The following is a 27,057-nucleotide window of genomic DNA, read 5'->3' on the forward strand; positions in this document are numbered from 1 at the left end:
TGAGTGGCGGAGATTAAGCCACGTGTTAGCAGAAGGACGGAGCGGTTTTCATAAGTAGGAAGTCATTTTTTGCGCACCCTAAAATTCGTATGTGATATTCCAAAATCGAACGTGATAAGGTTTTATGCAATAGAATTAAACCCTTGTTGAATTCCAACCATCAGGACCATTTGTTATGTGATTGATCGGATGAATATCGCTTCCAAAAGTGCATGTTGGCTAATTTGGAATTCATACATGATGCGGTTTTATTCAACGGGCTTAAAACCTCGTTCAGTTTTGATAATCGTGACCGTTCAATGGTTGATTGATCAGATGGTAATAGTGCTCGAATGTGCACATATGTTAACATGCCAAGTGGACTCAATGAGTTATTCAAAGAATTTTAACTTCTTTGAGTTATGGCGGGTTAATGGGTTAAAGTTGGAGATCGCACAATAACCGTTGATCTGAAGGAATAAATCAATGGTGCAGATTTGAAGTGAAAGGTTGAGCATCGATATATATGTGCCAAGGTCGTGGAATGGCAGAATGGTAAGGGTTACACGTGGTTTATGTGTAAATTCTATTATATGGAATTATAATAGAAATAAAGCGGAATACATATATATTATGGGTTAAGTCGAGGTTAACCAAACTCTAAAATACCATGCTATGGTTAATATGCATTGGTTGTTAACCAAAGATTATGAGGAGTCGTATAAAGTTCCACTTACAGTTTACCAAAGGGTTAGACTTTGAAGAGTGAAATGAAATATTTCTTCTTAAGGAATTAAACTTTGATAAAGTGGGTTTTTATCAGATATTATATTTCCACTGGTTAAACCTTGATTTGTGAAGGTTTCCCTACGTATGGAATTTGAGAATTCCTAGGACATAGTGTGAAATAAAATTTTATTTACATAATATGGGTATATGCGGCTTAGGATGCATCATTATGGTGTTTGCAGCTTAGGCTGGCACCAGAGATATTGCAAATAACCTCATTCTCTACACTCCAACCAAACCAAGTGTCGATTATGAAAGTGCTTTATGGGAATAATTTGAACTAAAAGGGGATGATGTAGGGCCACCCATCTCTATTGGTAAGGCCTTGTATTTTAAAAATTAAATAGAGGATGACATTATTAGTATTTTTATTAGTAACCCATCTATTGTTTCTAAGCCAATATCCCAACTTTCAAATTCCATAATGGGTGAACCTAATTTGGATGATACCACTAATTATCTTATTGCAAAAAATATACCAATTTTTAAGAGTATCCCAGTTGAAATTTAGCCCAAAAAGACTTTAAACAGTAACCCAAATCTATATCTTTAGAATATATATAAATTCATTAAGTTGTTACAAAATCACAAAGAAGACTTTTCATGGGATTATACAAACATGAAGGGACTTCACCATGGTTTATGTACTCATCATATTTTCATGAAGGATGGCTTCCATACGACCTGGAAACCCCAACAATGAATGAGCATATATCTGAAGGATATTATTAAAGAAGAAATCCAAAAACTATTAAATTCTAATTTCATCTCTCCAATGTCTAATAACCAATGGGTGCCCCTATTGGTTAGTGTTCCTAAGAATAATTACAAATTAAGAGTATGTGTTGACTATAGGGACTTTAATAAGGCCACCCAAAAGGACCACTTTCCATTACCTTTTATTGATCAAGTCCTTGATACCTTGCCTGGAAATAGATTATTTTAATTTCATGATAGTTTTAGTGGTTACAGTAAAATCCTTATTGCTCCTGAAGACCAGGATAAAACCACCTTCACTTTGCCCTAGGATACATTTGCATACTGATTCCTTCCCCTTGGACTTTTTAATGCACCAGCTACCTTTTAGTGATCTGTGTTGGGAATATTTTGGACCTAGTTAATTACTATCTAGATATTTTTATACATGATTTTACATTATATGGAAATGAATTTGATGTAGAATTAGCTAATATTGAGAAAGTGCTACAATTATGTAAGAAAAAATTCCTTTATTTGAGCATTGAAAAATTCCATATGATTATTAATGATGGAGTTGTTTTGGGACACTGTCTTTTTGCTACTGGGATACAAGTTGATTTAACAAAAATTGAGGTAATCTTGAGAATTCCTACTCCCAAAATACAAAAAGATGTATGACATTTTCTATGGCATGCAAGCTATTATAGCCACCTTTTAGAGAACTTTTCTAAGATTGCATCCGCATTATTTGCATTACTTTCAAAGGATGCAAAAGTTATATGGGTTGATAAATGTAAAAATGATTTTACAAGTCTAAAAAGGTGTATTGGAATCTCTTAGTTTATGTCGACCTAATTGAACCTTATCGTTCCATCTTTATACATATGCCTCTAACACTACTATTGGGGTTGTGATGGGATAACAAGAAGAATGGAAACCCTATGTTATCTATTACACCAACAAGAATTTAACCCCAACTAAATTCAACTATACAATAACTAAAAAGTATTTTATTGTTGTTGTGCATGTTATTAATAAGTTTTGGAATTACATTATAGGCTATCAGGTTTTCGTACACACTTACCACTTTTCCATTTGATTCTTAATTAATAAACTAGTTACCAATGGTAGGGTTACTAGGTGGTTACTTTTATTACAAGAATTTGATATCACTATTGTGGAAAATCCTTATGAGCATAATGTCATTTCCAACTCCCTTTCTAGAGTAACCAATAGTAGTGATAATTTACTTATTGAGACTACTTTTTTTGATGAATGTGTTTTTTTACTCTCCACTCACTCACCCTTTTATGTAGACACTGCTAAATATATTCCTATAGAAAGAATTTCACACAACCTTTCTCCTAGATAAAAATGTAAAATTATTCAAAAAGGTTCTTGATACTCTTGGATGGATGGCTATATTTTTCACATAGGGAAAATCATGAAATTATATGGTGTGTGAGGGAGTATGAAGTTCAAAATGTCTTAAACGATTTCCATGATGATCCTTGTGGAATACACTTTCTTGATAAGAGGATAGGTCACAAAGAACTTCATATGGGCTACATTTTTCCAATCATATTTTGTGATGCAAAGACGTATATGCAAGGGTGTGACAATTACTAAAGGATGGCCCAACCTATATGATCAAATGAGATGTTTTTACAAATTCAGTTGGTTATAGATCCTTTTGAGAGATGGAATTTGGACTTTGTTGGGCCTACCAATTCCCCATCTCTTGAGAAGTCTTATATCCTAGTTTGTACATATTATGTTACCAAGTGGGTTGAAGCCAAGGTACTCACTAAAGCTATTGACTGATTTATTTTAGACATTTTGATTGATGACATATTTGTTTGCTATGGAGTGCCAAAAGAGATTGTTACAAATGGAGGGCCATAATTTACTTCCCAACTAAAATCTCATCGAGAAGTATAAGACTCTTCATAGTATCACATCACCTTAGCAACCACAAGCTGATGGATAGGTGGAGAGTACCAACAAAGTTATTCAGGCCATTCTTACAAATACTATGGCCAATCACTGCCAAGATTGGGGAAAGAGACTTCCAAAGGAAATTTGGACCTACAAAACTATATGGAGAAACAACATAGGATTCTCTTCATATGAGCTTATATATGGTAAGAATCCTATTTTTCTTATTGAGTTTGAGATCAAGACACTCAATACTGCTTTAGAATTCAATTTGAAGTTGAGTACAACATAGAGACATCGTTTGGATCAACTAAATAAATTGTGAGAAATGCATTTGGCTACCATACAAGGTATTTCTATCATCCATAAACAATGTACCAAGTGGCATGATAGGTTTATCAAGAGGAAGGTGTCTTAGAAATGTGACTAGGCCCTAATATATGACTCTAGGTTCAAGAATTTTAAGGGAAATATTTCCACTAGGTGTCTAGGTCCTCATGAAGTGGACAAAGTCTTTGAAGATGAGACTATCAAGTTGACAATTATCGATGGATAATAAACCTCTTTCATTTCCAATGGAAAATGTTTCTAGTTGTATCAGAAACCTCCCTCTAAGGATTATTTTTGCACATTGTCTCAGATTTAGATATCCATATTGTTGGGGAAGGGGGTGATATCCCTATGTTTCCAACCACCTAATTCATTTTTAAATAATAAATAAAAATTCTAATGTTCAAAATCCCTTTGGGGTGTTGTTAGATAGGCGTCGACTGAAAATCGGCTTGTTGGTGGTTAATACATCATAATTGTTTACCTACGATGTACTTTAATAGTAACAAATTTACATTTTCAAGTGTTGTTACATTTTCTACTACTAACTTTGTTTTTGATATTGATATTGAATACCATGTGTTGTTACATTTTTGTTTCTACACTAGACATTGATGCTAATACTAAAGAAGTATCGTTGCTACTACTACTTCAATTGAATAATCAAGTCTCACCAAGGGGACCCATCGAGGAAATTTTGCATGAATTATGCTAATGTTTCCCCGCCTTCTAATTCAACATCATCCTAGACTATCTGTTACGTCACCACATTTATTAAGTACCTGACATGTATACCACTCCCACTTTCTTGCATCATTGCATTTTGTGTGACATCACCCACCCTACACAATGGCTGAGGATGGCCTCCATATTAATTGAGGGGGATTATACATTGTACTATAATATTTCAAACCATCAATACCATGACTTCACATGATAAAAGGTCATTATCGACATATCTGTCATCACTAAAAATACCATCATTTATCACCTTTCTATCGATGTTATTCCAATTTGATATTTCAAAATCCCCCTGTACATCCAAACTAACTTTCTAATTATGATAGTGTACATACAAATTAAACACCCTGCTACAAATAACATTTCCAAATTACGCAAACATGACATTCTTCTCCTCAACAACAATTGCAAGCCACAATTGTCGACACTATAACAGTGCATGTATCTACAATTGAAGCCATTGAATAAATTGTTGTGCATCATGAAATAAAAACAACAGATTCATTGAGTGATTATTTAAGAATCTACAGGATATTTCAAAATGTAGGATGGTTTTTGTATTTTAATATGGTGAAGGGATTTAATGTAGACATTTCCCTTGAATTTTCACAAAATTCGATAAAAAAGGCTCAATTATGAGAGGAATTAAAATCATAATTACTGAGGATGTAATTTCCAAAGTAACATCCCTACCTCAAACAAGAGTGTGTTGGTTCAACAGGAAGACATCAATTCCAATAGCACAATCCACTTTTGTAGAAGACTGGTAACAATTTGAGAAAAATTGAAGAGGCATAGAAATAACTTCACTTCCACATCCATGGGAGTATGTGTCATACTTCCTCTAGAAGAATATCACTTGTGAAGGGAATTTTTGAGTAGTCATTAATTATTATTTATAGTTGTTAGTCCATCTTTTCCACAAGAAATTAATCCATGTGTTGTACTTTCTCTTGGAAACCCTCAAGTATATCGTTGATAGTGTTCAACATGCAAAGAACCCAAAAACTTACGTAACGAATCGTAGGCTAATTAAGCCATTATTTTTGATTCATTGGAAAAATAAGGGAGAACATGGGCAATATTGATGGCCTCTTCAACGGCCTAAGTCGATAAGAATTGGGCAATGAATTAGAAGAAAAAAGTGCAGATTTTTAGATGGAGGAAGCGAGACTGAGTAGAAGGAATGAGACTGAAAAATTCTCTTGTTGATACACCTACTGGGGATCTTGTGATGACGCCCTTGAGGAATGTCACCCTATTGATACATTTTCTAGTGAATCTCATGCTAATAAAGTCCTTCATGCTAACAAACTAGTTGACATAACCAATAGAAAGTCAAGAAGTTCATAATTTAGAGACTGCCCTATTATAGAGGGACAACCCCTGCAGACAAGAATCAAGAGAAGGTCATTGAAAAAGCTTGTGGGTGTTAGATTTCTAAAAATAATGGTTAGGACTATTGTAATAGAATCACCTACTCAATCATCTAAAATTCCAACTAATGCAAAGGAGTTGAAGTAATAGCCCAACAAAGAGAAAGAGGAAAAGGTTGATTTATCTCCTTCTAGTAAGCTTGAATATAGCCCCCTATCTCTGCTAGTTGATAGTTCAAATAATGAAAGTGATGAATTGAGAAAATAACTTACAATATTAAGAGAGAAAACTTAGATTAAGGAACCCTCAATATTATAAACCCTAGCTAAGGTTGTTCAAATGATGAACACATCTTCCTCCCCATCCAAAATTGAAAGTGCTGAAAATTTGATGTGTGGAGTTTTTGGGGAGACTCTTAATGAGTTTAGGTACATAAATGATATGTATGGAAGTGAAAATTTATCTCAATGGGAGTACAAATAGAACTTGAAGGAAATATATGGAATTATATGCTAGTACATAGTAACATGCCAATGATGTTGTTATCACACAAGAACTAGTAGGTGAGGTAGAGTAGCATGTGGATAACCAATGAGATAGTACATAATAACTTGTCAACAATGCTACTGACACAGAAGATCAAATAATTGATGTGTAGCATCCTGTGGAGAATCAAATTTTTGGTACACAAGAACATGATGATGATGTTGTTGACACATAAGAACCAGTAGCTAAGGAAATACAACCTAAGGATGAAAAGAATAAAGAGAGACCGCCTACTATCCCTATCCCCTACTAAGGGTAGAATGTGATAGTTACTGCGATTAACTTTACCTTCATAGTCCTATCATTGAAATGGGGTCTCAAAATTTTGACCTACTTCAAACTCTTAAAAACCCAAAATAAATGAAACCTTCGCATTCGTATCATTGAGACCTTTTAGGAAATATGAAATTTTCCCTAATGATACTTATGGATCAAAATATATGGCTATTTAAAGTTAGGCCATTAAACTTACCACATCAGTAGTGGCCCCTACATGTCACCCATGTGGTATATTGTGTGACACCTATGTCATTGCTCTACCACCATGGAAGGTTCCATGTGGAATGGGCATGTTTGTGTACAGTTAGTAGTCAACCCATTTTGTTGAATATGTCAGGTGTGAGAATAACAGGATCCCTGACCTAACTTGGCCAACTGGCTAATGGATTTGAATAAGTTATTGGTCTAACCTACTCCTAGGATGATTGACCTAATTGCAACTAGTGGATTCCACCTGACTAGTCAAGGGGTCTGATTTACTTCTAGTCCTGACTACCCCAACCAAATCGACTAATCCTATGTTTCCAACTCACTGACTCCAACATTGGACCCAATCCCATGGTGAATAATTCAATAAACCCTAGCATGACATCATGCTAATTTCTTGTGCTCCACATGGTCTCCTCAAGGAGTGCCATGTGCCACTGATTTTTGGCTCACGTGGGCCCCCAAAAGAGCCAAAACTAGGTGCCATGTTTCATGCCCAAATGAAATGATGTCACCCCCTTGATCCCACATCCCTTTCCATGTAGTTGCCCCTCTCATCTTGATCAACACTCGTGAGAGATCCTATATTTCAATAATTTATATTATAATGCAAACCCCCACCTTACCTGCTAACATCACATGGGGTTGGTATGCTATTGTTTTTCCAGACCACATTTCCAATGCCTTTTGATCAACACCCATAATACATCCATTCCATTTGAAAACCACTATCTAAACATAGACCCCCCCTTGCTAACCTGGTAGGGGACGATATGATATTTAATCCCTATCATCCAACCAAAGTTCAATCTCTATTATTGACCTATTTTGGACCCATACACCCTATTTACACCTTCATCCTTGGCATTGATCATGGCACTAGACCATATGGCTCGTCATGGGTCATGCCCTTTTTCCTCAAGGTGTTAGTGGCCCATTCATTTATTTATGTTTATGTACATATAATTATATATGATGGGGCTTTCACCTATAGCACTTGGACATATAACTTCCCAACATGGGTGTGCAAACCTCAATGGCTTATCCCTTAGAGCCTAAGTCCCCAAGTGCGATGAACACACATTTTAACTATATAATGTATGTAGAGTGAAACAACCACAAATAACTGATTCAGACACACTAAGGCAATGTGACCAATTCAATGAGCTTAGATGCATAAATAAACAAATAGTTGATGTTATTAAGCCATGAATTGCATGTTCGTAATCTTATCATCCACAATACATGAGAAGCCAAATTTTTATGCACTACCAACTCGAGTAATGATCCATTCCACAACACTAAAATACATAGGCTTCTTACTCTCATAATTTGTTGGAATAGATATAAAGTTTGGGCCATTAACTTTCCCATTAAAATACACAAAGAACATGCATCTAAGTTCACTTCTCAACATTACAGAAAATTCACCCTAGTTTCCCAACCATAACATAATCAAAAAATTCCTCACGCATGGAGAAAGTAACGAATTCACTATCAATAGATAGCAACAACCAAATTTATCAAGTTATGGAAATAATCAATGTGATTTATCATCTCTTCATGATTTTAATTCACCGAGAGTTACAATCTCTAACATATACAATAATTCACAATTCCCATAATTTATACAGAGAATCAACATTCCACTTTCACACGAGAATTCACATTCATTATTGGGAACATAAGCATATAACCAATACAAGAGACCTATACATTTCATTCAAATAACTCATCCATATTTCAAGGAATGTAAACATGGGATTCATTCCACTTATAAGCATAATGATGGAAACTTATCTTGTGTGATAAAGTGGGTAATTGAATTTGGGACTTCAACTCTCCACCCAACTTTAGATTGGGTTGCATTGTGGCCTTTCTTGAGACCAATCATCCTTAAGCAAGATTGCAGAGCTTAAGAAGGTTTTCTCAAGGGATAAAATCAATATTGATAAATGAAATAGTGACTCTAGAGGCTCAACCACCCCCACCCACCAACTACTTAATGTAGTGAATTAATCACAAGGAATATAGAGGTTTACCAACTCCACTCTTCAGTCACTTAATGAACTCAATTATAGGTTGAAACAGGGAATCCATAGGTCTCTAGCTTCCACCCACTAGCCAACAAGGTGTTGGGTTGTGTTATATTCTTTCCATGACTAGTCGACCTAGTTAACCAGGGGGTTAGAGGGGAGAAGAGCGCCCCCTTCATTGTGCTGACTGTGAAATGTGGGGGTTATAGCGGGTGGTTAGCCACCCTCCACGGGGTCCAAGGTAGTGCCCTATGGAAATTTTTTGGGACCCTATATTAGGTTGGGCGGACCTACCTATGGTTTTGTGCATGGTTTTCGTGCATGGTTTTGGACATGATGGTTTTCGGTCCATGGTATTGGATGCTTCAACATGTATAAATATGTATTGTAAGATTGAAAGGAACATAATGAAAAATCAATCTGGTAGTCTTGGTTTTTGGATCCAGGGAAAAATCTTTATGTATATGTGTTTGATGTGTTATGCTCTGGCATTGTTTATTTTCTATGTTTTAGAATTCGTATGAAGTTAATTCACTAGTACAAAATGGCTAATTAGTTACTAAAAAAATAACTAAAATTTGACTATAAATGACTATTTTTCAATCGGTGACGAATAGTAGCTAATTTATAGTATCTTATAACGCAACCAACTTTTAGTCGTTTTTAGCTTAGTCATTAATTGGTTGTCTCAATTATGTTGTCTAGTAGTATATTTGGTCATTAATTTAGTCATTTATTTGATCATTAATTTAGTCATTGATTTGATCATTAATTTAGTCACTAATGTAGTCATTGATTTAGTCATTAATGTAGTCATTGATTTAGTCATTGATTTGGTCATTAATGTAGTCATTGATTTGGTCATTGATTGCCACAATTATTGACCAAATATACAACAAAATATATTACTAAATAATCACCTAAGAAAACCAAGTAATGGCCAAAGAAATATGATCAAAATGTTGGTCGTGTTATAAGATATTGTAAATTAGCTACTAATAGTCATATATATGCAAATTCTAGTCATCGTTTGAAACCAATTAATGACCAAATAAATATGACTAAATTTTGGTTGTGTTATAAGATACTGTAAATTAGCTACTAATAGTCGTATATATGCAAAAATTATTCGTCATTTGTAATCACAAATTTATAATTTGCAGTAGTCATTTATCTTTTTTTGGTAGTTTCATATTCATTATACAAATGATTAATTAAGTACTTTATATTCATTTCATTTACTTTCATTAATAATCATTATAAACAACTAATTTAGTCATCTATTCATTTTATTTGTGTTTATTATTAATAAACAAACTAATAATTTAGTAGTTTTAGATTGATTTTATGTGTTCATTAATAATCAACATAAATTAATTAGTATGATTTTGCAACTAAATTTAAAAAAAATAAAAATGGCATACAATGTACATGTTTAGCTAATATGAAAACACAAAGTTACATATGTTAATTACAAGACTAAGTAATATCAAATGCAACTATAAATAATTCCAATCACAGATTATATTATATAAAATGTCAAGTATTACAATATGTGTTTCCAACTTAATATTTGTTGGACTACAATTTACACATGAAATATTGTTTCATCACTTCAAAACATAATCATTGTGTTCCCAAGGCATTGCAAGTGAATTCACCAACTCTTAAGACTTAACCATCAGCCTTTATGTGTCTTTCTTATGAGGGATATTGACTCTATGGGTACCATTAGACTAGTTCTCTTCTATCTTTTTAATTTGCATTTTTCGCTCTAGTGTTATTTTTCTCCTCTTTCTTCAATCCCTGCTTCCTACCATCAATATCGAGTCATTTTCTGAACAAAAAAAAGATACAATGTAGACTATAAGGCATGAAATTCAATTATCCTTGGAATATAAACTAAAGTATACTATAAAATATTTATACAATCTATACCTCAACATCAACAATATTTTTAATGTTATTTTTCCACATAAAAGCAAGAAACTTGAACACGTTTTCTTCAGTTGGGCAATAGTGGCCAATTTTTGCCGAGATGATATGTATAAACAAAGCAAATAAACATAATAGAACTATCAATTTCTACTAAGAATGTCTCATGCTCCACTTTTGTAGTTGTATTGTTTCCTATAGTTATCTCTAAGAAGCAATAACACTTCAACAATAAAATTGGTCACTAGAAATCTAATGGGTGGAGCAAAGTGTTGCTAACACAAGGTTACAAGAAACTAAAAAAAAATAAGACAAGGCTTTGTAAATTGTGATACTAACCGAGAATATAGCGTCAATATAGTAATCTTCAATTGTCAGCGTACTATTCCACAGGAAAAGGAATCTGATTCCCATAAACCAACAAATAATGTATGCCCCTTCTTTTCCTTGTAATTAATTGAGAAATATTAGCACATGCAATTTCCATTTAGAATATTTGGCATGATTCTATAATATTCAAAACAAACTTAATATTGCTCATTCATTTTTCTCTAATGCATACAAAACTGAATATGTTAACTTGTTTTGAGCTAGAGAGTTTTGTAATTCATCATGTCCAAAATCATTGCGTATTTTCATGTATGCTTTTTTTAATGATAAGGAAATAGACCTATATTTGATTAGAAAAAATATTTTTCAGAATATATTCCACTTTTCTAATTCAAACTTAAATTTCCTTTCCATTTATGGTGTTCAAACAAACTGGAATCATTCTCATTTAATAAATCATTGTTGTAATATACTACTAAACAAATAGCTCCCTAATGAAGTTAATTAGTGGTGGAATACTAAGAAATCACAAATACATGCAAGAAATAACACCACTATATGTCCTAGGCATGCCAAGTCTTTATCCTCTTGGTTGGAAATGTTACTTCATGAAAAAAACATATTTGAAAAAGAGAACTTTTCTAAAACTAACCAATGCAAGTGTATCCAACAACATTGACATTTCTATAGGCATGCCCCAAAAATATGTGGAAGTATCAAACAAGTGTAGTGCACTTCCCTGTAAGGTTAAAGTTTGGCAATGTGAAATGTTTTCCCTTTGTCTAATGAGGTTTTAACTTTCCTTTTATAACTTATAGAGAATGGGAATTAAATGTAGAAGAATGACATAAAGCTTTTATTCATTCACACTTACCTAGATCCTAAACAAGCATTGAAGCATTATACAAATCCAAGCATGTCTCACATTCCACCAAGAAACAGAATTTCTAGATTTTGACTGTAAGCCTCGCGCCTTTCTCAAATTTGTAAGTAAGTAACATCATAAATATTCTTTATTATTTATCAAACCTTCTCCTTTGTGGAGCTTTAGAAAATATGTGCATACACATATCACATTATAGCATGTTGTGGAGTACATTTACCAGAAACCAATCACTCAATATTTTATATTCTGGCAAGATTGAGGCATGTGTTAAATTCCCATTATCTACATCTTTGCACAATGGTGTCATTAATAATTTTAAGGTTCTTGTCTTGATAGTATGATCTAATTTTTTTCTTTGTGCAAGATGTTTTTTCACTAGCATTATTAAAATTTTGATGTTTATGAATAATATATAGATACAATGGATGCTTCGAATAATAAAAGAGGCAATTATTTTTCCATCAAGAGAATTTAGTATTTTCATATGGTTTAAATTCAATATTTCTACTGGTGGTACTTAATATTAACATAAATGATTCTTTCACATGCATCAAAAGAAGTAAATGTGATAATAGGAAGGATTCATGGGAATTTTTCTAATCGTACATGTTGAATCGACAAATTTTTTTGTTGTGCTCAATTTCTTATTGGAGTAAGGTCCTATCAACTCACAAAGTTTGTACAAATGTTTGAAATGATACTAAATAAGTTGCACCTAGGGGACTGAAGAACAAAAGAACAAGACAATACTTGACTAAGATCTATAGATGGCTAGAACAAAATCAACTTAAACACCCATCAATGTTTGACTCTTACAAAGGCAACATCCCAATGTATTATTGGTTAGCATTTTCAACATTGAAACTTGTATTGCACCTTTTTTTCAACTTGGCAATAACATTAGTTCAATAAAATTAATGCATGATATTTCTTTTAGGTAAACCAATGTCATCCACAATGCCTATGCAGAACATGAGTACATGCTCAAGTCAACCTAACTTCACTGATATTGATAATTATCTTCACTTACTAGTGGGTAGATAAAGGATCTTGGTCATTGTATCAAGACTCACCCTAAGGGGATATCATATAATTTTGGCTCAACACTCTTCCGACTAGGTTATTGTATAATATAGGCTTAACACTCTCCCCATAATGCTATTATGGTCTCAACTTCACCAACTAAAGCAATTCTTTGCACTTTTCCAACATGGATATTGTGTTTTCTCCCTCCATTAATTCACCATTCTATAGCAACAATGGCACCCCATGGCATGTATTGAAATATTGTGGGAACTTTAATGCACCCAAAACTCTTACATGAATAATGCAAAATAATGATTATTTGTGAGCACAATTCCTATATCCCCACCTCAAAAAGTAAAATATCTCCATATCTAAAAAAGATTTTCCATAAATACAATTTTATGTAGTTAGGGTCTATTCTATGGTAAACCCTCCACTAGTTGACTTCACTAACCCCATGGATAAAATTCATAAAATGAAATTTCAATTAAATAAGTCAATTTTCCAAAGTAAAACCCACCCAAGGTTCTCACTTATAGGGTGACCTGGGCTATACATAAGTTTGGATAACAATGTTTGAGCATGTGTTTCCTTTTCTAAATATTGATATGCATAAAAATGATATCGCTTGGGTTGCTTCCGACACTTGATTACTATTAGTTTGGGTACTAATAATATATTACTCAAACGTAATTTACTGTACATGGGTCTCATTATTAACATCCACATAAATAAACTTCCTAATATAAAAATTTGAGGTATTCTCATTCATCTAACTAGTATTAGTGTAGGTCATAAATGCTTGAATTTGAAATGATACTAAATAAGGTGGACCTGACAGATTGAAGAATGAAAGCACAAGAAAATACTTGTTTGAGATCTATAGGTGGCTGGAATAGAATCACCTTGAACTCCCATCAATGTTTGATTCTTACAAAGGCAACATCCCACGTATTATTTCTTACACTAAAACAAAAAGGTCATTGGTGAGGGTCAAAAAAATTCCATAATAAACTCATTGGTGATGGTCAAAAGAGCCGTCATCACCAAAAATTGAACGTCACCAATGGTGGAATCACCAAAAGTATAGGTGTTATGGTGACATTCAAGGTCTATCACCAATAAATATTTATAATGAAGGATAGTGACTGTCACCATTTCATATGAACAATGGTGACAAACCTTAGCCTTCATCACCAAAAAATTGAACATCACCAATGGTGGTGTCACCAAAAGTATAGGTGTTGTGGTGACATTCAAGGTCTGTCACCAATAATGATTATAATGACGGATAGTGACCATCACCATTTCATATGAACAACAATGATTTATTTTGATGGACCTTTCATGACCATCACTATTAATGCATATATACATGGTGATGTTCATTGACCATCACCATTTCATATGAACATCAGTGATTTATGGTGATGGACCTTTCATGGTTGTCACTATTGATGCATATATATGGTGGTGTTCATTGACTGTCACCATTTCATATTTTGGTGGGGGTAGAAAATGTTACCATAAGCTCATTGGTGATAGTCAAAAGAACCTTTGTCACCAAAAGCTAATCATCGTCATTCCATCTGAATAACATGGCACAATGGAATCAAACCACAGACCTCCAAGTTGTAAAGAAGATTCTCTTACATTAAGCTAACACCCTTTAAAGAATTAGACTTGCAAGAATAGATCTAGGGGAATAACAAAAAAATCCATAGAGAATAGGATGACAGTGGGAAAAATAAAGATGATAAGAAAAATAATAACCAACAATGGAATCTACTAATTTGAACATGTTTAGAGTACATTAAACAGAGATGGCATCCATGTCACATTAAAGTCACATTGGTTAATGTTGGGATTCATCAATTTCCAACTATCCGTAGTGCCACCAATCTAATGAACTATGACAAGAGATGTTTCCATTAATGGAGAAGCATGTTTAAAGCTGAAAATTTCTTGATAACCAATGTCTCTAACTAAAAACCATGCGTAGTTGTAGCCACTGCAAAACAAGGACACAAAAGTGAGCATAAAGACCAAAATCATACTACCACCAATCTAATGAACCATGACAGAAGATGTTCCCATTAATGAAACCGCATGTTTAAAGATCACATTGATTCTTGATAAGCATTGGCTCCAACTAACAACCATGCATAATTCTAGCAAATCACTACAAAACATGGACCCAAATTGAGCGTAAAGACCAAAAGCCCAATCTACCTTAATGGAAAAAAACAAGAAATCAAGAGTTATTTACAATTTACCAACCATTGAAAGGATAAAAATGTGAAATAAAATGTCTTGATACTTCTCATCAAGGACAAACAAAATCATATCACCTTAAATGATGAATTTAGAAACCTTTTGAGTTCAGAAAATGGTGTTAGTATACATAACTTTAGTTGGTTGGAAAAAATAAGTCAAGGAGGAATTTTAAAATCAAGAAGAATTATTTATTCATGGCATAAAACAAGTTCAATATTAGAGAATTGAAGATAATTGCACTAGCAAATGAAAGAAAATATTCAACTATTAGATATTATCAAAAGAAGTAAAAAGGAAAAGAAAAAGAAGATGGGCACATTTTACTTCAACTGATAGCTAGATCCACACGAGGAACTTAAAATGAGCTTCTCCTAACCCTTCAAATCAAGAGAACGCATGACCTATTCACATAAATGATGGTCACAAACAATGAAATATTTGACTACCCATACTCATTGCTTGGTCCTATCATAAAAGTGAAATATCAAGAGAATATACATCTAGTAAAGAATGATCAGTTTGTCAATTGTAATATTGTCGCAATGATTAGGCTATCATCATTAGGAAACTTTGTTTCATAAAAAACATCATAGCAAGAAATGTTGTCTTTATCACCAATGTAAAATAAACTTCATGTATTGAAATTTGAAACAAAGAAAAAGAAGAAAAGTTAGTGTGTTCATCTTTGAAACATTGATAGATACATGCTCTGACCTAAGAAGCTAAAATTATTGATAATGTTACCTGAAATGGAAAATCAAATATGAGAAAATATATTTCAAATAAAATGTATGAGTGTATTTTACCGAAACTGAGAATTGTATGAGTCTATTATTACCTAAACCATCTCACAACACTCTTCATCAACTCTAACAAGTAATGAATGATCCATGACATCAATTGACTACAAACACACATTGTGCACAATCATGATAACTTACTAGATTAACAAAAATTTGAAACTAAGATTACAATTATAGTCCATTAAGGAAAATGAAAACTATATTTACCACGAAAAAGGAAGTATCATTCTAGACTGCTCTCTCCAAAAGGCACTTGGCTTTATTCCCAAGAAATATTGGAGTAGTTGGCATGGTCTCTAAGAGATTCTAGTTGAGAGGAAGTTTGTTGTTGCCTAATGAATCTGCATTGTAACGGGAACAACCAAAAACTTTGAGGTCATAAACACGTGTTACATTTCTTACAAACAACAGATTTTCCATTACCATCAATTCAACCTGATCTCTTTTCCACCTTTTGCATTATTTATAGTGACCTAAAAAATAAGCACATTATGTAACATGCACACACACAATGAAGGAAACAAAGCATGGTAAAATCTCTACAAGTGTGCAAAAGGTAATTGTCAAATATAGAATCAGGTACCTTGTCATATAGGCAAGCCTGATATTCTTGTGAGCTTAGTGCATAAGTTATTATGCTTGTTGGCTCATCATTATAAACAACAATAACCATATCATTGACATCAGTTGGTAAACAAAACTTACCCACTCCATTAACACCCAGATGAATGACAGATGAAACAAACATAGGACTATAGCTTCTCTGAGAGTCAACTCTAGTAGACCCCGATAAATTTTCTTGTAAGCTCTTGCTACAACCTTTTGGCAAGTTTGACATAGGAGCCCCAATGCAACTTCCAAACTCTTCTAATAGAAGTCATGTCCCCAACTCAAACAATCCTTTTTCCCATAACTGCTCAGTCCATCAATGAAATGTTGCAATTCCACTCCAGTCACGCTCTCACTCCCCTTTCCATGGAATACTTACTTGAAAAATCTACCCAAATGTATCAATGAAAAATAACTCGCATTTGTCAGATGTTCTTGGATCCTAAACATCAGCCTAAAGGCCCACCTCCTTATCTCCAGGTTTTTCTTACATATACAAGAAAACTTATTATTGATATGATAGCCTCAATCATGGGATTCAACTCCGGAGAGTATTTTGATGAGGTAACCTTAGTTTTGTTGTCAATTTTTACTCTTGGACAGCCCCCTGTTGTTAAATATCATTATGCCTCTTATATTGCCAACAAAATTCATGACCAATTCCTAAGACTGGACAATGAAGGAGTCTTCAAATACACTACTTTCATCTATCATCTTCTGTTGTATTATCAGTCAGAAAGCTTCCCTTTCCCTATCAAGAAACTTGACACTAGAGGCAATCCAAGGCCTGTCATCTTTTGGAGACCCATCTTCCATAATTCCATTGAGACCCTTTACACCTACAATGAGTTCATTGACCTATTTGTCCATCCAGAAACCACTTTATTGACAGGAGCTTCTCCTCCTAGGATAAATGGTGATATGAAGAAAATCCTCCAGCTCTCCAAGTAGTATAGGATAGGTTACTGGTACCTATACAAGAATCACACAGAAATCAATATTTATGGGTGTGAACTCTGCCCCTTTAAGCTACCAAAGTATGTTCCAATGAGACTATTTGCATTGGAATATTTTAGGCGAATGATAAAGGTTTAGTCCATTTTTGTAATGCCAAGAAGAAATCTCATCTTAGAATCAAGAACCAACTAGGCCCTTTTGTCTGCAACACTAGGGAAGCATGGAAAGAAGCAGAAAAATTTTTAGAAGAGCATCTTAAGTTACAAAAGAGTTTTGGGTGGAAACCATATGATCCTAACAGTTTTATATGTGATAGAAGAATGAAGAATAGGTTGTCCCCATATATTCACCATAGGATTCCAGAAATTGAACAATATGCAAATATGGATAAATGGAGGGAAGGTACCCTAGTAGAGGATGTTAGTGAACAGGTCAATTTTGAATTATGAGAGATCTTGAGAAAACACTTGACTTGGATTCTTTTGTGCAGGTACCATTTAAGTTATCTCAAAGGTCAGGAGTTGGTATCTCCAATGCTGGAACCTCTCAGCAACGTTCACAGGAAACAATTATACTAGCTAGAGGGTCATTCAAGGGCAAGGAATTAGAGACCAGCTTTCAACACACTGAATAGCCTACAATGTCCAAGTAGCCTGAACCTTCCAAAGAACAGACTCAAATACAGACTCCTCCCACCCAGATCAATATGGGAGAGCCTCCAGTTCTGCAAACTCCTCTAAATGAGGAAAGAAACAAAAAGAGAGATAGGGAAAAAAACTACCCCTGCTAGTGAACCATTAAGATAGCCTGGAACAAAGATACAAAGATTAAATCCCCTTTTAGAGGAGGAATTTGTTGAAGAAAATACAGATATTTAAAGGGAAGAAAGAGTGGAAATCCAACAAACTTTCCTAGCGGAAGGAACATCCACTAGCTCTCAGAGGCAGGAGCTAGAAAGGCAGAAAAGTGTAGAGATATCTTCTTTCAAGCCACCAAGGACTAATGCCTCAGATATCAAGAAAACATTCACAGAAATAAAAGCCAGGAATGATCCATTGAGGCTGCAGGTTTATAACCAATATTTGAAGATGGCTCCTACAAATCAACAGAGATTGATGTCAGCCTATGACATCAAAGAAGGCAAGATGATAATGAGCTATTTCAAGCCCAAGGTGTAGTAGCCTAGATCAACAACAGATTATCTCAAAACAAATTTTGAAGTCATGGCAAAGGATATTCATCCTTTGGATCAAATTGAGTTGCATAAGCAAACGGGAGAAATGATTTACTCAACCTTGACTGGCAAGGCAATGATGGCCCACAGGTTACAAAATTCTTTGGACAACACTACTACTCAACTACACTTGGAAAATTCCTCCTCTCAAGCCAAAGGTAATAGAATAAAAACATTAGAAGAAATAATTATTGAATTGGGCCATGATCCCAAATATGCAAAGGCTACAAAAGCCTTGGTCAAAAAGGAAGATGAAGATATTGCTGCCCTAAGGAATCAACTAAAACTGCCACCTTCAAGGCATCCATAGACTGATGAGGTTATAAAGCAAAAATATGAAGAAGAGCTGATGGATTTACTCTTAAAGCTTAATGAATGACTGAATGATACTGAACAAACACTTGAAAAGGCATTTAAGGAAAAGCAAGGAAAGTTGACTTCCCAGCCTCCCAATGTAATACCAGTAGTATCAATAGCAGTCCCATCAACTCTTGGAGCAACATTGGCACCAAGTATTCCATTAGTCACAACAGAGGTAGATACAGGTATAGTAACAATAGGAACATCAGGAGTAGCATAGTGCAGTCCTACTAATTTAAGCACAGAAGAGCTAATAAAATCAATGGAGGACCTGAAACTACAAGTTTCAGAACTAAATAAGGTAAAGAAGCAATATGCCAAAATGGAACAAATCTATGATCTCTCAATGACAAATGTTGCAGAAAAGACAAGAGAGATTAAAATGTTAGAAAACAAAGTAAAATCATTGGAGAAAGATCTTACATTTGACAAGCCTCTAACAGAAATCAAGAGAATTCTTTGGGCCAACATCACTCAATCCATAAATGATGTTTGGCCATCCATCCAAGTGATTTTTGAGTAGATTGATCTTTTGAAGGAAGCCCAAGAAGAAGTCCAAAGGACAAGAGCAGAATTAGGAAAAATGCCTGAGGAAGCCAATAGGTTCATACATTTTTTGAATACTAGAAATAAAGAATAGCTGGAAGAGTTAGGCATTAATGACAGGACTAAAACCATTTTGGAAATCAAAAGGGTATTAACCAAGAAAACTTTGATGTAGAGTTTAGAAAGGAGATGTCATGACATGCAGGTAGAGATTAATGCTTTTATGGAGAAGTTTAATATTTTGCAAGGTAAAGGGCTACCCAGTCCTTTAGTGATTAATGACTGAATAATGAGGCATAAGGATTATGTGGATAAATTGAATAAGTATGCAGGCAACCAAGGAGGTTCATTAACAAGTGCATCAGGTATAAAAGCATTGCCTATAGGCAGAGTGCTCTACGACAACCTAGAGAACTTATTCGATGCCGAGCATGAGCTAAAACACTTGTTCGCAATTCGGCCTACATTTTTAAGGTATACAGAAATAGATGAAACTATCCAAAAGCTTCAGAAAACTAGAATACCACATCTAAAATGGTGGGAAGAAATGCTTGAAATTTTGTAATTTATTCTAGGCAAAAGATAAATTTTGATCTTTTCTACAGTCAATGAAGGTAAAGAAGATGAAAAGAGATCAAAAGATAAAGAGTATCAAATGTAGGTAAAGTGTATAAGTAGGAAGGTCAAAATAGAGTAGCCAGCACATAATTACACCAAGGAAAGCAAGAGGCCAAATCATAGGGTATGACTCCAGCAAATTCTCAAAAATAGGGACAGCAAACCATTCGGTTGCCTTATTTGTCATCTACGAAGTCTTCTAGCCCTATTTTCTTAAAGGATATGATTGGTCACCCCAGTTTATATCTCACTTTGTTATGAGATATTTCATTGTAAATTTTTTTGTATAAATACCCCTTCAATTGGAGTATTGAGTGTGGATTCTGAAACATTGTTGTAATATTGATTATTTTGGAACAAAGTGTTGATTGCACCAACTTTTGTATGGCTTGCTGGATAAAGAATTGATGAAAAGGACTTTCCACAGATTTCTTGAATCAAACACCAAATTAATAAGTCCTCTATATCTTATGTTTTAAAAGTTTTCCTTGTTTATTATATCATCTATGTTTCATATCTGAATGATAAACGAAAAAGAGTAATTTGGAATATGCTTGATTGCACTTTGTTTTCAATCATTATTATTCTCCATGGTTTCTTTTGAATTAGGATAAACAGTTAAATCTTAATTGCTCATGTTTTCTAGTTCATTCATTTTGATTATTTATGAAAGAATACTTAACAACTCTTTAGTAGTAATCATTCAAGTTCCCTCTTTAAATAGGCTGAAGGATTTTCAACTACCCTTCACCCATTTTAAACCCATTTCATCTTTTCCAAGTTGTTATCCGTTCCCTGTTTGACCATCTTGCTTTGTGAAACCATCTTTTGTTAAGAAACCAAGTCCAGTTAAGCCATCTTCTTTGACTCCATTAGCCAAATTGCCTAAGCTACTTAGTTTTACCCCTCTGCTATTGAATCTCACCACCCAAACTCAAACAAAACCCCTAAACTTCATAACTAGCCTAACATCTTTCAAAACCAAGCTAAATAATAAAGATAGAGCCCACTCTGGGTACAGATTGATTAGATTCTATACCTAAAAGTTAGTTTGTGGTTACCTCGGACCCCTTTCCTCTTCCCAACAACTTCAAGGAAAATCTGAGTGATAACAATGGTCTTATCAAATTCAATATTTTATTATAACTCTCAGTGGTTGATTAAATATTTTGATATGTTGTATTTTGATATTCAAGTTCTTAGTACTTGTTAGGACCATCTGGTTATATGTTTATATATAAATCAAAATCTTTTATAGTGCTATGATGCATTATTAGGAGGCATTGTATGACTATTGTGTATTTGATTGGTTGTAGTAATTTTCTTTTTAGTTCTGGTTTTACCTGGAAATTAACAATTGCATAAACGTTGTGGTAATAATTCCAAGAACAGGGTTCTGAAATAGTTTAATAATTTGTGGTTATATTTTCCATTTTATTTTTGAAGCTATTGTAGTTCCTCATACTTTGGCAGTACAGTAAGTTAGTCCCTGCTTAGAACCATTCCCTCAACTATTCACAGTCAACTGACCTGCAAAGATAAATATGAAAAGTAACCCCTTTTCCAACCACGACCAAACTTATAACTTTCTTGTTATAGTTATAGTAGGCCTTCTATTGGTCTAAGTATTGTTTTTCTAAAGAGGGTTTGTAGTCTATCAACACAAGATAATCAATTTCGTTGCGGGCACATTTAAAACAATTCGTCTCGACCTAAAGTAATTTTTTATGGGTATAATGAGTACATCTCGACTATTTAAAAATTTTAAAATAAAATTTACTTTCAATTGTGAAATATTCCTTATTACTATCATGATCCTCTTTGATGACAATTTACATCAGAAATCGATGCCTACTTAGTATTATCAAATACCTTTATGGAAAAGGATAATTTTTTTTTTTTTAATTATTTCTTTGCTAGCTATCTTCAATGATGCCAATGGAAAAGACATGCATATTTGACCACAAGCCAATTATAAAGAAACTGAATTAGCTTCTTCGCCACATATTGCCATAATTCTCTTCCTTTTTTTTAAAATAAGAACTCACATTCTCAAAGAGAAAGCAATTTGTACCTTGAATTTGCTGAGTTTTATTTAATATAAACTTTCTACAGAAACTAATTGCATTTAACATTGTACGTAAAAATTACTTATCTACTAACCTAGGAATTTACAGATAGGACTGCTCCACCCTATCGATGACAAATTGGAAATTACATCCAATTTTCTTCTCCCTAGCTCCTCTTTTCCTGAACAATTACTCAACAATTTTCCTTAATTCAATTCACTGGCATCAAGACCTCTAGTTTGTCCTAGAATTTCCACCGGCTTTAGAGTTTCCACTAGCTCTTTCCTAGCTTGAGAATAATCCTTTCAGCAGCATCCTATTTTTCTGTTCCCGCCTTTTGTCTCTTTCCTTTATTTTCCTCTTCCTCTCTGGAAATAGGAAAGAAGAGATAACTACCCATAACTGGTAATTGTCTAGTAACAAAGAGTTACTAGGGTCCCTTCTGTAAATTCTAGGACTTAACATAATGATCTTTAAACAAATGAATTATTTCAAGTTACTCCTCATTCCAACACATCACTTTACTTGGTAAATTTATAAATCTTCAACTGTAAAAGTAATTATTGAATATTTACAACACCTCGGGGTGTTACATCTCTCCCCCCTTAAGCAAAACATTGTCACCGATGTTTGTCTCTCTTGCTACCTTTTGAAATAACTTGGGATATGCCTCCTGCATAAATTATTTATCCCCAAGTGTCTTATCTGGATTAAAGTTCTTACATTGCACTTTAACCTAGATGATAACTCATTTCCAAAACAGTATTTTTCTTTGCTCGAGTATACGCAGAGGTTCTACTAAAAACTCTCTGCCTAGTTCGACCTGTAAGAAAAATCATACCTTGATCATTATTAATTCTCATACATTATATTCATTTTATATTTATAAACTCCCAATAATTTATTACCTATACATCTTTCTAGTTTATGAAATGAAATACATTATGAACCCGTATTTGGCTAGGTAGTTCAAGATGGTAAGCTACTGGTCCTATTCTTTCAAAAATATGATAGGGTCCATAGTATCGAGGTGCTAATTTTGCACAAATTCCACATCCGAGGGTACTTCTTTTGGGCTTAATCCGCACATAAATGTGATCTCCTACCTGGAATTCCTGGTAGGTTCTTTTCTTATCATCATATGCCTTTCTTCCTATCTTGGGTAGCTTTCAGATTTTGGCGAAGCTTTTTCACTATTTTTTCCATTTCCTCTAACATATCAGGCCCTAAGATCATTTTATTCTCAGGAGTATTCAAATTTGTAGATATTTTACATTTCTTTCCATAAAGTGCCTTAAAATGACTCATCTGTAGTGATTCATGGTATCCATTGTTATAGGAAAATTCCACTAAGTGGAGATATTCCTCCCATTTGTCTCATTGTTGTGTTATGTACATACGTACCATATCTTTGACCACTTGACTGACTTGCTTGGTTTTCTCATCCATTTGCGGGTGATAGGTGGTACTTGACATCTCGATCGGAGACTATAACTGTAGGCATTTCATGCAACCTGAATATCTCCTGCATAAATATATCTACTACCTGTGCTGTTTGGTAGGTGGACTTAACAGGAATGAAATGAGCTACTTTTCTTAATTTATCTACCACTACCATGATAGAGTCATTTTTTCTCTTTATTTTGGGTAGCCCAGTTATGAAATCCAAGGTAATTGTGTCCCACTTCCATTCGGGAATGGGTAAAGGATGCAAAAAATGAACCGTATGTTGTCGTTTAACTTTAACCTACTGACGTTCTAGGAATTTGGCTAAGAATTCTGCAATATCTTTTCTCATACCAAGCCAATAATAATTCATTTTAATATCAGAAAATATTTTTTGATATCCCAGATGAGTGGTATAGGGACTTCTGTGGAATTCATCCAATATAAATTGTTTTATTGATAAATAATTAGGGACATATGTTCTTCCTCTGAACATTACCAAGTTTTCATTATTAATCCCATACTCGATTTATTTCCCAAAATTTTGTACAAGTTTAGTGTTTTGCGAGAGGTATTCATATTCCTGATATTTCAGGGTAGCTTCTTTAATCTGCTTAGAAAAATTAAACTCCACTTGGCTATATGAAATATCATATATATGATGCAATCTTCTATTTAACACATCTACCACATATTTTTCCTTCCCCTTAAGATGTTTGTTTTCAAAGTCAAACTCACTAAAAAATGTAGTCCACCTAGCTTGGCATGAATTCAAGTGGGGTTGCTTAAAGAAGTCGGTTAAACTACTATGATCTGTCATCAAAAGAAATATTTTTCACAACAAATAATGTCACCATACCTTCAAGATGTGAACTACAACTGTTAGCTCCAAATCATAGACATATTACCTTTGTTTGTGTTCTTTTAACTTATGATATTTTTAAGAAATCACCTTATATTCTTTTAGTAAGACTCCCCCTAGACCCCCTTGTTAGACATCCGTACAAACTATGAATTCCTTTTCTAGATCTGCAACTTTCAACACAGGTGTGGTAGTGAGCACTTTTTTTTAATTCTCAAAGCTTTGTTGACACTCCTTTGACCACCTGAAACTTTTCCCTTTCTTTTGTAGGGAGGTGATTGGGTAAGAAAAATTAGAAACCCCTTTATAGATCACCGATAATATCTGGCCAAACCCACAAAGTAGCATATATCTAACACAATTGTTGGAACAGGCCATTCCATAATAGTTTTTATTTTGTCATGGTCAACAACTATACCTTCAGAGGAGATAATATGTCCTAGATACTAAATTTGATCCTTGTAAAAGTTACATTTTCTAAATTTAGCATAGAGGTTATTTTCTCTTAAGTTTGCAATACTAGTTGAAGGTGCTCCTTATGCTCCTCTATACTCCTAGAATATACTAAGATGTCATCAATAAAAATGAGAACAAACTTATATAGGTATTTCATTATGATTATAAGACTAGTTTTGTATAATGTTTGCATTTTGTATTCCTCACTTGTTAGTGTTGAGGTTATCATTAGGCACATAAAATGTATTCAATCTCATTTATATCTTAATTGTTGTTTTTCTATAATAAAAAAACATGGGATCTATAGCTTAATTAGAAGTTATGGCATTATGAGATCGATATCAAACTATAATTTATATTTAAACTATTGTTATATCTAATATTTATTCTACATATAATACAAGGGTATTTATAGAATTATAGGGTACAATCAAGCCTCCTTATATGTATAACATCCATTAAACCTTGCACTTAGAACCCAGAATGGGCATTGTGCCACTCTATGCTCATACCTTTATGGGATATTGGGCCTGCAGTTCATTAACCTCTTCATATCTTCTTTACAACACAAATGGTGTTACTTAAGTTGAGACCCTCACAAATACTATTAATTTTTGACAAACGATGGTAACGCTACATATATTTTGCATTCCCTACCTATGAATTTTTAATACAAAATTTGGATGCAGAGATGAAATTACATATTATATGCACAATTGAGAAGCGAAAGGATTGTGTTACTAAGACAAGTGTAGTCACCGTATTACCATTGAAAAATAATATAAAACCTTAGGTGGAGATAGATTATTTGAATTCTCCACAAAGCTCTTGGCATTAAATGATAATATGTGGCATTAGAAGGAGTCATAGGAGCATTCAGGAAAATCGTTATTGGCTCTAGAACTTATCATGTCTTCCTTAATTTTTTATGATCATATTATAAAATTTGTTGGAAAGGAAAATAGGAGAAACAAAATAATTAACACACATAGACCATAGGAGCCACTGCTCTTCTCTATTGATCATGCAAAAACTTGATTATTACAATGAACCCGGTGAGGGGTATTTAAAACTTTTCCAACTAGCAGCTCAACTAAAATAAATTCACATGCACGAACACTCTAAATTTGACTTTTCCCAAAATAAAACTTAAGTTGAAATCACTAGACTTAAATTAGTTAAATGACTCCTAAATTTGTCCAACTCTCCCATGCAAGAATAATTACAATTTCTAATAAAATTATTATTTTTAGTTCACACAATCATCATTTAATATATCATTGTTTAAAAAGAAAAGAAGAATTAGAAAAAAATAATTAATGACTAAATACAAATCCCTCAAATATGTATTAAGGACAAATATTAAAATTATGAACCTAATAAAATGAAAATTAAGAATAATTTTAAAGTAGTTTCCAAATGAAAAAGAACTGCTAAAACCACTAGACCTTCATCTCATGTCCAAATGAGGATAATCTAGATCATTCATTTACGTTAAAAGATCTATAAAATCAAGCAACCTGCTCCAAACAAGGGATTTCCTCCTTGCATAGCACAATTCTACTCATGTGTGAGTGAGGGGGAATAGTAGAAAGGTTTTCTTTCCTTATTCCTAGTTTCCCTCCTCGTGTAATTAACTTTTATTTTTTTGATGACATTTCTAGGTTTGTAGGACATCTCTAAAGTGACTATGTAGCTCCATTGGTTTATACTGGGGAAAAG

The sequence above is a fragment of the Pinus tabuliformis genome, chromosome 5_2 (assembly GCF_031772625.1).
Source record: "Pinus tabuliformis cultivar Carrire ecotype Pingquan chromosome 5_2, CPIR1, whole genome shotgun sequence".
Lineage (NCBI taxonomy): Eukaryota > Viridiplantae > Streptophyta > Pinopsida > Pinales > Pinaceae > Pinus > Pinus tabuliformis.